Source organism: Erinaceus europaeus, chromosome 21 (genome assembly GCF_950295315.1).
Source record: "Erinaceus europaeus chromosome 21, mEriEur2.1, whole genome shotgun sequence".
NCBI lineage: Eukaryota > Metazoa > Chordata > Mammalia > Eulipotyphla > Erinaceidae > Erinaceus > Erinaceus europaeus.
In genome coordinates this window covers 44,504,961-44,515,666 of record NC_080182.1, presented here as the reverse complement: position 1 = coordinate 44,515,666, position 10,706 = coordinate 44,504,961, and positions in this window count along the sequence as shown.

Here is a 10,706-nt window from a genome sequence, read left to right as displayed (position 1 = left end):
GCTCAACCGCACTGCCTTGCTCACCCTCATTCTGTGCTCAGCCTCACCAATGTGCTCAGCCTCACCCCTAAGGTCATCCTCCCTCTGTGCTCAGCCTCACACCTGTGATCTGCATCCCTCTGTGCTCAACCTCCCTCTGTGCTCTTCCTCAGTCTGTGCTCAGCCACACCCCTGTACTCATCCTGCCTCTGTGTTCAGCCTCCCCTTGTGCTTAGCCTCCCTCTGTGCTCAGCCTCTGTCTGTGCTCAGTCACAACCCTGTGCTCAGCCTAGAATTGTGCTCAGCCTCACAAATGTGGTCAGCCTCACCCCTAAGATCAGCCTCCCTCTGTGCACAGTCTCCCTCTGTACACAGCCACACCTCTGTGCTCAAACTCACCCCAGTGGTCAACATCATCCCGTTGCTATGCCTCACCCCTGTACTCACCCTCCCTCTGTGCTCTGGCTCCCTCTGTGCTCAGCCACACCCCTGTGCTCAGCCTCCCTCTGTGCTCAGCCGCCTTCTGTGCTCAGTCTCCTTCTGTGCTCAGCCTCACCGCCTTGCTCAACCTCATTCTGTGCTCAGCCTCGAATAGTGCTCAGCCTCACCAATGTGCTCAGCCTAACCCCTAAGCTCAGCCTCCCTCTGTGCACAGTCTCCCCCTGTACACAGCCTACCTCTTTGCTCAAACTCACCCCAGTGCTCAACCTCACCCCGTTGCTCAGCCTCATTCCTGTGCTCAGCCTCCCTATGTGCTCAGCCTCACACCTGTGCTCTGCCTCCCTCTGTGCTCACATTCCCTCTGTGCTCTGCCTCCTCTGTGCTCAGCCACACCCCTAGCTCAGCCTTCCTCTTGCTCAGCCTCCGTCTGTGCTCAGTCACACCTCTGTGCTCTGCCTCCCTCTGTGCTCACAATATCTCTTGCTCAGCCTCCCTCTGTGCTCAGTCACACCCCTGTTCTCTGCCACCCTCTGTGCTCACCCTCCCTCTGTGCTTAGCCTCCCTCTGTGCTCAGCCACACCCCTGTGCTCAGCCTCCCTGTGTCCTCCACCTCCCAGTGTGCTCAGCCTCACCCCTGTGCTCAGCCTCCCTCTGTGCTCAGCCTCCATCTCTGCTCAGCCTCAACCCTGTGCTCAGCCTCCCTTTGTGCTTAGCCTCCCTCTGTGCTCAGCTTCACAGCTGGGCTCAGACTCCCTCTGTGATCAGCCTCTATCTATGATCAGCATCACCCCTGTGCTCAAGCTCCCTCTGTGCTGAGACTCCCTCTGTGCTCAGTTCCACAGCTGTGCTCAGCCTCCCTCTGTGCTCAGCCTCCCTCTGTTTACAACCTCACACCTTTGTTCAGCCTCCCTATGTTCTCAGCTTCCCTCTGTGCTCAGCCTTCCTCTGTGCTCAGACTCCCTCTTTGCTCAGCCAAACCCCTGTGCTTAGCCTCCTTCTGTGCTCAGCCTCCCTCTGTGCTTAGCCTCCCTCTGTGCTCAGCTTCACAGCTGGGCTCAGACTCCCTCTGTGATCAGCCTCTATCTATGATCAGCATCACCCCTGTGCTCAATCTCCCTCTGTGCTGAGACTCCCTCTGTGCTCAATTCCACAGCTGTGCTCAGCCTCCCTCTGTGCTCAGCCTCCCTCTGTTTTCAACCTCACACCTTTGCTCAGCCTCCCTATATGCTCAGCTTCCCTATGTGCTAAGCCTCCCTCTCTGCTCAGCCTCACTGCTGTCCTTAAACTCACTCCAGTGCTCAACCTCACCCCTGTGCTCAGCCTCACCACTGTCTCAGCCACCCTCAGTGCTCAGCCTCACATATATGCTATGTCTCCCTCTGTGCTCGCCCTCCTTCTGTGCTCAACCTCCCTCTGTGCTTAGACTCCCTCTGTGCTCAGTTCCACAGCTGTGCTCAGCCTCCCTCTGTGCTTATCCTCCCTCCCTGTTCAACCTCACACCTGTGCTCAGCCTCCCTATGTGCTCAGCCTCCCTCTGAGTTCAGCCTCACTGCTGTGCTTAAACTCACTCCAGTGCTCAGTCTTACCCCTGTACTCAGCCTCACCACTGTGCTCAGCTCCCCTCAGTGCTCAGCCTCACATATGTGCTCTGCCTTCCACTGTGCTAGCCCTCCTTCTGTGCTCAGCCTCCCTCTGTGCTTGCCCGCCCTCTGTACTCAGCCTCCCTCTGTCCTCAGCCACCCTCTGTGATGCTCAGCCTCCCTCTGTGCTAAGCTGCCCTTTGTGCTCAGCCTCCATCTGTACTCAGCCTCACAGCCCTGTTCAGCCTCACTCAGTGCTCAGTCTCCTTTTGTGCTTAGCCTCACCAATGTGCTCAGCTCACACCTGAATTCAGCCACCCTCTGTGCTCAGCACCCTCTGTGTTTAGCTTTATTCTGTGCTAAGACTCACCCCTGTGTTCAATCTCCCTCTATTTTCTCCCACCCTCTGTGGTAAGCCTCAACCCTGTGCTCAGCCTCCCTCTGTGCTCAGCTTCACAGCTCTGCTCAACCTCCCTCTGTGCTCAGCCTCCCTCTGTGCATAGCATCACAGCTGTGCTCAGCCTCCCTATGTGTTCAACCTCACACCTGTGCTCAGCCTCCCTATGTGCTCAGCCTCAATCTGTGCTCAGACTCATCCCTGTGCTCAGCATCACCTAGTGCTCAGCCTCCCTCGGTGCTCAGCCACACTCCTGTGCTCAGCCTGCTTCTGTGCTCAGTGTCCCCCTGTGCTCAGCCTCCTTCTGTGCTCAGTCACACCCCTGTGCTCAGCCTCCCTTTGTGCTCATCCTCACCAATGTGCTCAGCCTCACCCCTGTGCTCAGCCTCCCTATGTGCACAGTCTCCCTCTGTACTCAGCCTCATCTCTGTGCTCAACCTCACCCCAGTGCTTAACCTCACCCCGGTTCTCAGACTCACCCCTGTGCCCAGCCTCCCTCTGTGCTCATCCTCACACCTGTGCTCTGTCTCCCTCTGTTCTCACCCTCCCTCTGTGCTTGCCTCAGTTTGTGCTCAGCCACAACCCTGTGCTCAGCCTGCCTCTGTGCTCAGCCTCCCCCTGTGCTCAGCCTCCCGCTGTGCTCAGACTCCCTCTGTGTTCAGCCTCCCTTTGTGTTCAGCCTCCCTCTGTGCTCAGCCTCACCGCCTTGCTCAACCTCATTCTGTGCTCAGCCTGGAATTGTGCTCAGCCTCACCAATGTGCTCAGCCTCACCCCTGAGCTCAGCCTCCCTCTGTGCAAAGTCTCCCTCTGTACTCAGCCACTCCTCTGTGGTCAAACTCACACCAGTGCTCAACCTCACCCCGTTGCTCAGTCTCACCCCTGTGCTCAGCCTCCCTCTGTGCTCAGCCTCACCCCTGTGCTCAGCCTCCCTCTGTGCTTAGCCTCCCTCTTTGCTCAGCTTCACAGCTGGGCTCAGCCTCCCTCTGTGATCAGCCTCTATCTATGCTCAGCCTCACCCCTGTGCTCAACCTCCCTTTGTGCTTAGCCTCCCTCTGTGCTTAGTTACACAGCTTTTCTCAGCCTCCTTCTGTGCTCAGCCTCCCTCTGTGTTCCACCTAACACATGTGCTCAGCCTCCCTATGTGCTCAGCCTCCTTATGTGTTAAGCCTCCCTCTGTGCTCAGCCTTACCTCTGTGCTCAAACTCACACCAGTGCTCAACCTCACCCCTGTGCTCAGCCTCACCCCTGTGCTCAGCCTCCCTCTGTGCTCAGCCTCTATCTGTGCTCAGCCTCACCCCTTTGCTCAGCCTCCCTCTGTGCTTGCCTCCCTCTGTGCTCAGCTTCACAGCTGTGCTCAGCTTTTCTCTGTGATCAGCCTCTATCTATGCTCAGCCTCACCCCTCTGCTCAACCTCCCTCTGTGGTTAGCCTCCCTCTGTGCTCAGCCTCCCTCTGTGTTCAGTCTCACACCTGTGCTCAGCCTCCCTATGTGCACAACTCCCTCTGTTCAAAGCCTAACCTCTGTGCTCGACCTCACCCCAGTGCTCAACCTCACTCCTGTGCTCGGACTCACCCCTGGGCTCAGCCTCCCTCTGTGCTCTGCCTCACACCTGTGCTCTGCGTCCCTCTGTGCTCACCCTCCCTCAGTGCTCAGTATCCCTCTGTGCTCAGCCACACTCTGTGCTCAGCCTCCCTCTTTGTTCAGCCTCCACGTTGCTCAGCCGCCCTCTGTGCTCAGCCACCCTCTGTGCTTGTCACACCCCTGTGCTCTGCCTCCCTCTGTGCTCACCCTCCCTCTGTGCTCTGCCTCCCTCTGTGCTCATCCACACCCCTATGCTCATCCTCTCTCTGTGGTTAGCCTCCCTCTGTGCTCAGCCTCCCTCTGTGTTCAGTCTCACACCTGTGCTCAGCCTCCCTATGTGCACAACTCCCTCTGTACAAAGCCAAACCTTTGTGCTCAACCTCACCCCAGTGCTCAACCTCACTGCTGTGCTCGGACTCACCCCTGTGCTCACCCTTCCTCTGTGCTCAGCCAAACCCTGTTTTCAGCCTCCCTCTGTGCTCAACCTCCCCCTTGCTCAGCCTCCCTCTGTGCTCTGGCACCCTCTGTGCTCACTCACACCCCTGTGCTCTGCCTCCCTCTGTGCTCACCCTCCCTCTGTGCTCAGCCACACCCCTGTGCTCAGCTGCCCTCTGTGCTCAGGCTCCCTCTATGCTCAGACTCACCCCTGTGCTCAGCATCCCTCAGTGCTCAGCCTCCCTCTGTGCTCAATCACAACCCTGTGCTCAGCTTCCCTCTGTGTTCAACCTCACACCTGTTCTCAGCCTCCCTATGTGCACAGTCTCCCTCTGTACTCAGCCTCACCTCTGTGCTCAACCTCACCCCAGTGCTCAGCCTCACCCCTGTGCTCAGCCTCCTTCTGTGCTCACCCTGCCTCTGTACTCAGATTCAACCCTGTGCTAAGCCTCATCTTGTGCTCAGCCTCCCTCTTTGTTCAGCCTCTCTCTGTGCTCAGCCTCATCCCTCTATCATCCTCCCCACTGTAGTCAACCTCCCTCTGTGCTCGACTTCACCCCTGTGCTCAGTCTCACTCTGTGCTTAGCCTCCCTTTGAGCTCAGCCTCACCCATGTGCTCAAACTCCCTCTGTGCTTAGCCTCTCCCCTGTGCTCAGCCTCCCTCTGTGCTCAGTCTCACCCCTGTGATCAGCCTCCCTCTCTGCTCAGCCTCACCCATTGCTCAGCCTCCCTCTGTGCTCAGACTCCCTCTGTGCTCAGCCTCAACCTCTGTCACCCTCCCCACTGTACTCACCCTCCCGCTGTTCTCAACCTCACCCCAGTGCTCATCCTCCATCTGTACACAGCCTCATCCTTGTGCTCACCCTCTCCACTGAGCTCAGCCTCCCTCTGTGCTCAGCCTCCCTTTCTCAGCCTCCCTCTGTGCTCAGCCTCACTCCTGTGCTCAGCCTCACCTGTGTGCTCAGCCTCTCTATGTGCTCAGCCTTTCTCAGGTTTAGCCTCACCTTGTGTGCTCATCCTTACCCCTATGCTCACCTTCCCTCTGTACTCAGCTGCCCTCTGTGCTCAACCTCCCTGTTCTCAGCCTCCCTTTGTGCTCAGCCTCCCTGGTGTGCTCAACCTCCCCTTTTTCTCAGCCTCTCCCCTGTGCTCAGCCTCCCTCTCTGCTCAGCCTCACCCCTGTGCTCAGCCTTTCTCTTTGCTCAGCCTCACCCTGTGTGCTCATCATTACCCTTATGCTCACCTTCCCTCTGTGCTCTGCCTGACCTCTGTGCTCAGCCTCCCTCTTTGCTCAGCCTCACCCGTCCTCAGCCTCCTTCTGTGCTTAGCCTCACCCCTGTGCTCACCTCCCTCTCTGCTCAGCCTCACCCCTGTGCTAAGACTCCCTCTGTGCTCAGCCTTCCTCTGTGCTCAGCTTCCCTCTGTTCTCGGCCTCTCTCTATGCTCAGCCTCACCCCTGTGCTCAGCCTCACCCCTATGCTCAGCATCCCTCCGTGCTCAGCCTCTCTCACTGCTCAGCCTTACCCCTCTCTTACCCTCCCCCCTGTGATCACCCTCCCTCTGTGCTCAACCTCACCCCTGTGCTCTGCCTCCCTCTGTGCATAGCCTCATCCCTGTGCTCACCCTCCCCCCTGTGCTCACCCTCCGTCTGTGCTCAGCCTCACCCCTGTGCTCAGCCTCCCTCTGTTCTCAGCCTCCCTATGTTCTCAGCCACCCTCTGTGTTCAGCCTCCCGCTGTGCTCAGCCTCATCTCTGCTTAGCCTCCCTCTGGTTCTGTTCTTTTTTTCAAGCTTGTTTGGGCAATTCTAGGTCTTTTCTGGATCTAGATAAACATTTGTAGCATTTGTTCTATTCTCCTAAAAATGTGCTTGGGACCTTGATGGGGATAGCATTAAATTTGTCGATGGCTCTTGGTATATTCATTTTGATGATGTTAATTCTTCCAACCCATGAACATGAACTAGCATTCCAATTCTTTGTGTCTTTTTCAGTTTCCCTGATTATTGCCTCCTCATTTTTCAGTATACAAGTCTTGCACTTCTTTGGTTAGGTTTACTCTTAGATATTTTATTTTTATGTTGCTATAGTAAGAGGAATTGACTTCTGAATTTCAACTTCTTCGTACTTACTGTTTGCATAAGGAATGCCACTGACTTTTGAATGTTAACTTTGTAGCCTGACACCTTAATGTATTGCCTGATAATTTCCAAAAGCTTCTTGCTGGATTCCTTAGGTTTTTCTGTGTATACTATCATGTCATCTGCAAGTAGGGAGAGTTTGACTTCTTCTTTTCCAGTCTGTATCCCTTGAATTCCTTGCTCCTGGATGATTGCTATGGCAAGAACTTCCAACACTATGTTGAATAGTAATGGTGACAGTGGGCACATCCCTTTGTAGTACCAGATCTGAGGGGAAATGTTTTCACTAGGATGATGCTGAGTAAGATGTTGGCTGTAGTTTGAGTATGATGTTGACTGTAGGTTGCTCTATATAGACTCCATTATCTTGAGGAATTTTCCATCTATTCCTATTTTCATAGTGTTTTGATCATAGGAGAATGTTGCATTTTCTCAAAGGCTTTCTCTCCATCTATGGATATGACCATGTGGTTTTTGGTCTTTCTTTTATTGATGTGGTGGATCACGTTAATTGATTATTTACATATATTTAACCAACCTTGCATGCCTGGGATAAACCCCACTTGGTCTTGAATATACTGCTGTATCCATTTGGCTAGAATTTTATTCAATATTTTAGCATCTATGTTCATCAGAGATATTGGTCTGTTGTTTTCTTTTTTGGTTATGTCTCTGTCTGCTTCTGGTATCAGAGTGATGTTGGCTTCCTAGAAGCTGGAAGGGAGTATTTCAGTGTCTTCAATCTTCTGGAAGACTTTTAAAAGTATTCGAGGTTCTCTAGCTTGGTGGCATATATTTTTTTATAGAAGCTTCACATGATATGTTGAATTTCTGTGGTGTCTGTTGTGATATCTCTTCTTTCATTTATGATCCAGTTTATTTGGGTCTTGTCTTTTTTTGTTTTGTGAGTCTGGCTAAAGGTTTGTTGATTTTGTTCCCTCTTTTGAAGAACCAACATTTACGTTCCTTGATCTTTTGTATGTTTTTCTTAAATTCTTTTTTTAAATTTGTTTTTAATTTTATTTATTTTCCCATTTGATGCCCTTCTTGTTTAACATTGTTGTGGTTATTGATGTTGTTGTTGTTGTATAGTACATAGAGAGATGGAGGGAGGAGGAGAAGACAGAGAGGGAGAGAGAAAGACACCTGCAGACCTGCTTCACTGCCTGTGAAGCGACCCCCCTGCAGGTGGGGAGCCGGGGGCTCGAACCAGGATCCTTACACTGGTCGATCTTTGCACTTTGCACCACATGATGGGTGGGTGTGGCGGACATCACGCACCCGGGAGGGGAAATCGTGCATGTGGCCGGACGCCATCATGCAGAGGCTGCTGGCAGCAGTCCTTGGTGGAAGGCAATCAGGCGGCAGCTCCGGAGGTGTCCTTTGGCTGAGGCAGCATCTTTTGGTGGCTGTTGTGGCAAGTGGCTGGAGGAGACGGGCTGCAAACACAGCAGAGGCGGAGGCTGCTGTGGAGGTGGTGGCTGGGGGCCTGAAGGTAAGCACAAGCAGCAGCTTGGGGCCTGGGCTCTGTGGGGAAGCAAACCGGGCTCAGGCCACCAAGGCAGCCTTGGGCAGCGGGGCAGGGTTGTTCACTGTGGACTGTCCTCCCCTTATGCTACAGGTGGTTTCAGAACTCTGCCCCTTCCCCAGACCGCGGGTTTGAGTCTCTGGCTGGGGCCTTGACGCACCCTGTCCTTTCAGTGCTCACAGTAATGTGAGTGGAGGGGAGGCCACCGACTGGGCCATGCCCCGCGGAGACCAGGGACCAGGGCCTGGGGTGCAGGTGAACACGGGGCGTGATGCCTAGGGTGGTGTCCGCCCCTTCCTGAGATTGGCAGGCACGGTGGAGGGCGCGGGCAGTGGGCTGGTGGACAGCTTCATGTTCCGAGCCTCCCTAGGAGCCTCGCCCCATTGTCCATCCTCGCCCTGGGCCATGGTCCCCTGTCCCCCCAGGGTATGGTTGGGCAGCAGCCTCCCCTCCACTCACCTAGCTTGAGCCCTGAGCGGGCAGTGCACAGCATGGCCCCAGCCTGAGAATGGAACCCTAGGCCCGGGGCAGGGGCGGAGTTCTGAAGCAGCCCACCAGGAGGGGAGGACCGGCCCCGCCAAGTGACCCTGCCTCTGCCCCGCAGCCTAGGGTACCTTGCAGCCTGAGCCCAGCCTGCTTTTACACAGAGCTACCATCCTTTGCAGCAGGCCTTACGTGTGTCCCTGATTGCTTGCCATCCTGCCTGAGGTTGGTGGGCACAGCGGAGGGCGCAGGCAGTGGGTTGGTGGGCGGCTTCCAGCTTCAAGCCTTCCTAGGTGCCGCGCCCCCGTGTCTTCAAAGTTCAGCGTTCCCGTATGCCGGGCTAGCTTTGCGGGCGGGAGACTGAGACCAGGAACACACAGCTGAGCAGAGAAGCAGTATTTCTTTATTCAGGAGCAAAGGGTTCAAAAAACTAATCTAATCTAATCTAATCTAATCTAATCTAATCTAATCACACACAGTTCTGTCCTGCATCTTTCTCCTACGGCCGCAGTGTCAGGAACTCAAGGCGGGGAGAAGTGAGAAGCACGAAAAGGCAAAGACTAAACCACAATCTCCTGGAGGTGGGGGGAGTGAGACCAAATCAATGTGAAGCATACCAACAACTCCCCATTTTCTTTTTAACTAACTGACCATGGTATCAGGAGTGTGGGGTGAACTGCCCACCACAGGAGGGGAGGATGTGCCCTGCCGACTGACCATGCCCCGCCGCCCCGAATGCCATGACTGCCTGAGCTCGGCCTGCTTCCCCACAGAGCCCCCACCCCCCACCACATGCGTGAAGTCCTCTGCCATGTGTCTGATATCTTCTGTGGTGTGTCTGATGTCCTCCGCCGCATACCTGAAGTCCTCCACAGAGTGCATGATGTCTGTCCCCGCATGCTCAGTGTCCGCTGCTGCCTGAGGTCGGTGGGCATGGCAGAGGGCGCGGGCGGTGGGCTGGTGGGCGGCTTCCTGTTCGGAGCCTCCCTAGGCCCCTTGCCCCATTGTCCACCCGCACCCTAGGCCATGACACACCCTGCCCACTCAGGGATCAAGTGAGTTGAGAGCCACCATCTTCCACTACGTGTCTGACATCCTCTGCAGCATGTCTGATGTCTGTCCCTTCTTGCTTGGCATCCTTCCCTGCCTGAGGTCGATGGGCACAGTGGAGGGTGCAGGCGGTGGGCTGGTGGGCATCTTTCTGCTCCCAGACGCCCTTGGAGCCGTGACTCAGTGTCCACCCATGCCCCCGGCCATGGTCTCTGGTCTCCACGGGGCATGGCCCTGTCAGTGGCCTCCCCTTTACTCATGTCTCTTGAGCCCTGAGCGGGCAGTGCACAATGTGGCCCCGAGGCCACATTGAGACTGGAACCCGAGGCCGGGGCGGGGGTGGAGTTCTGAAGCTGCCCACCGCTGGAGGGGAGGACAGGCCCCACCAAGTGACCCTGCTCTGACCCGCAGCCTCGGCTGCCTTGCAGCCTGAGCCTGGCCTGCTTCGACACAGAGCCACCATCCCCCACAGCAGGCCTTACGTGTGTCCTCAATTGCTTGTCATTCTCCCCTGCCTGAGGTCGGCGGGCATGGCGGAGGGTGCAGGCCTTGGGTTGGTGGGCGGCTTCCAGCTCCGAGCCTCCCTAGGCACCTCACCCCATTGTCCACCCGCGCCCTGGGCCATGGTTCCCGGTCCCTGTGGGGCATGGCCTGGTCAGCAGCATCCCCTCCACTCACCTTGCTGTGAGACCTGAGCGGGCAGGGCATGGCATAGCTCCAGCCTGAGACGAACCCGAGACCTTGGAGGGGGTAGAGTTCCAAAATTGCCCACTGCATGAGGGGAGGACATGCCCTGGCGACCGACTCTGCTCTGCCACCTTGGATGCCATGGCTGCCTGAGCCTGGCCTGCTTCCCCACAGAGCCCCAGCCCTCCGCCACATGCCTGAAGTCCTCAGTCCTGTGTCTGATGTCCTCTGCCACATGCCTGAAATCCTTCACAGAGTGCATGATGTCTGCCCCACATGCTTGGTGTCCGCCCCTGCCTGAGGGCGGTGGGCTGGTGGGTGTCTTCCTGCTCCTAGCCTCCCAGGTGTCTTGCCCCATTGTCCACCCATGCCCTGGGCCATGATCCCCGGTCCCCGTGGGGCATGG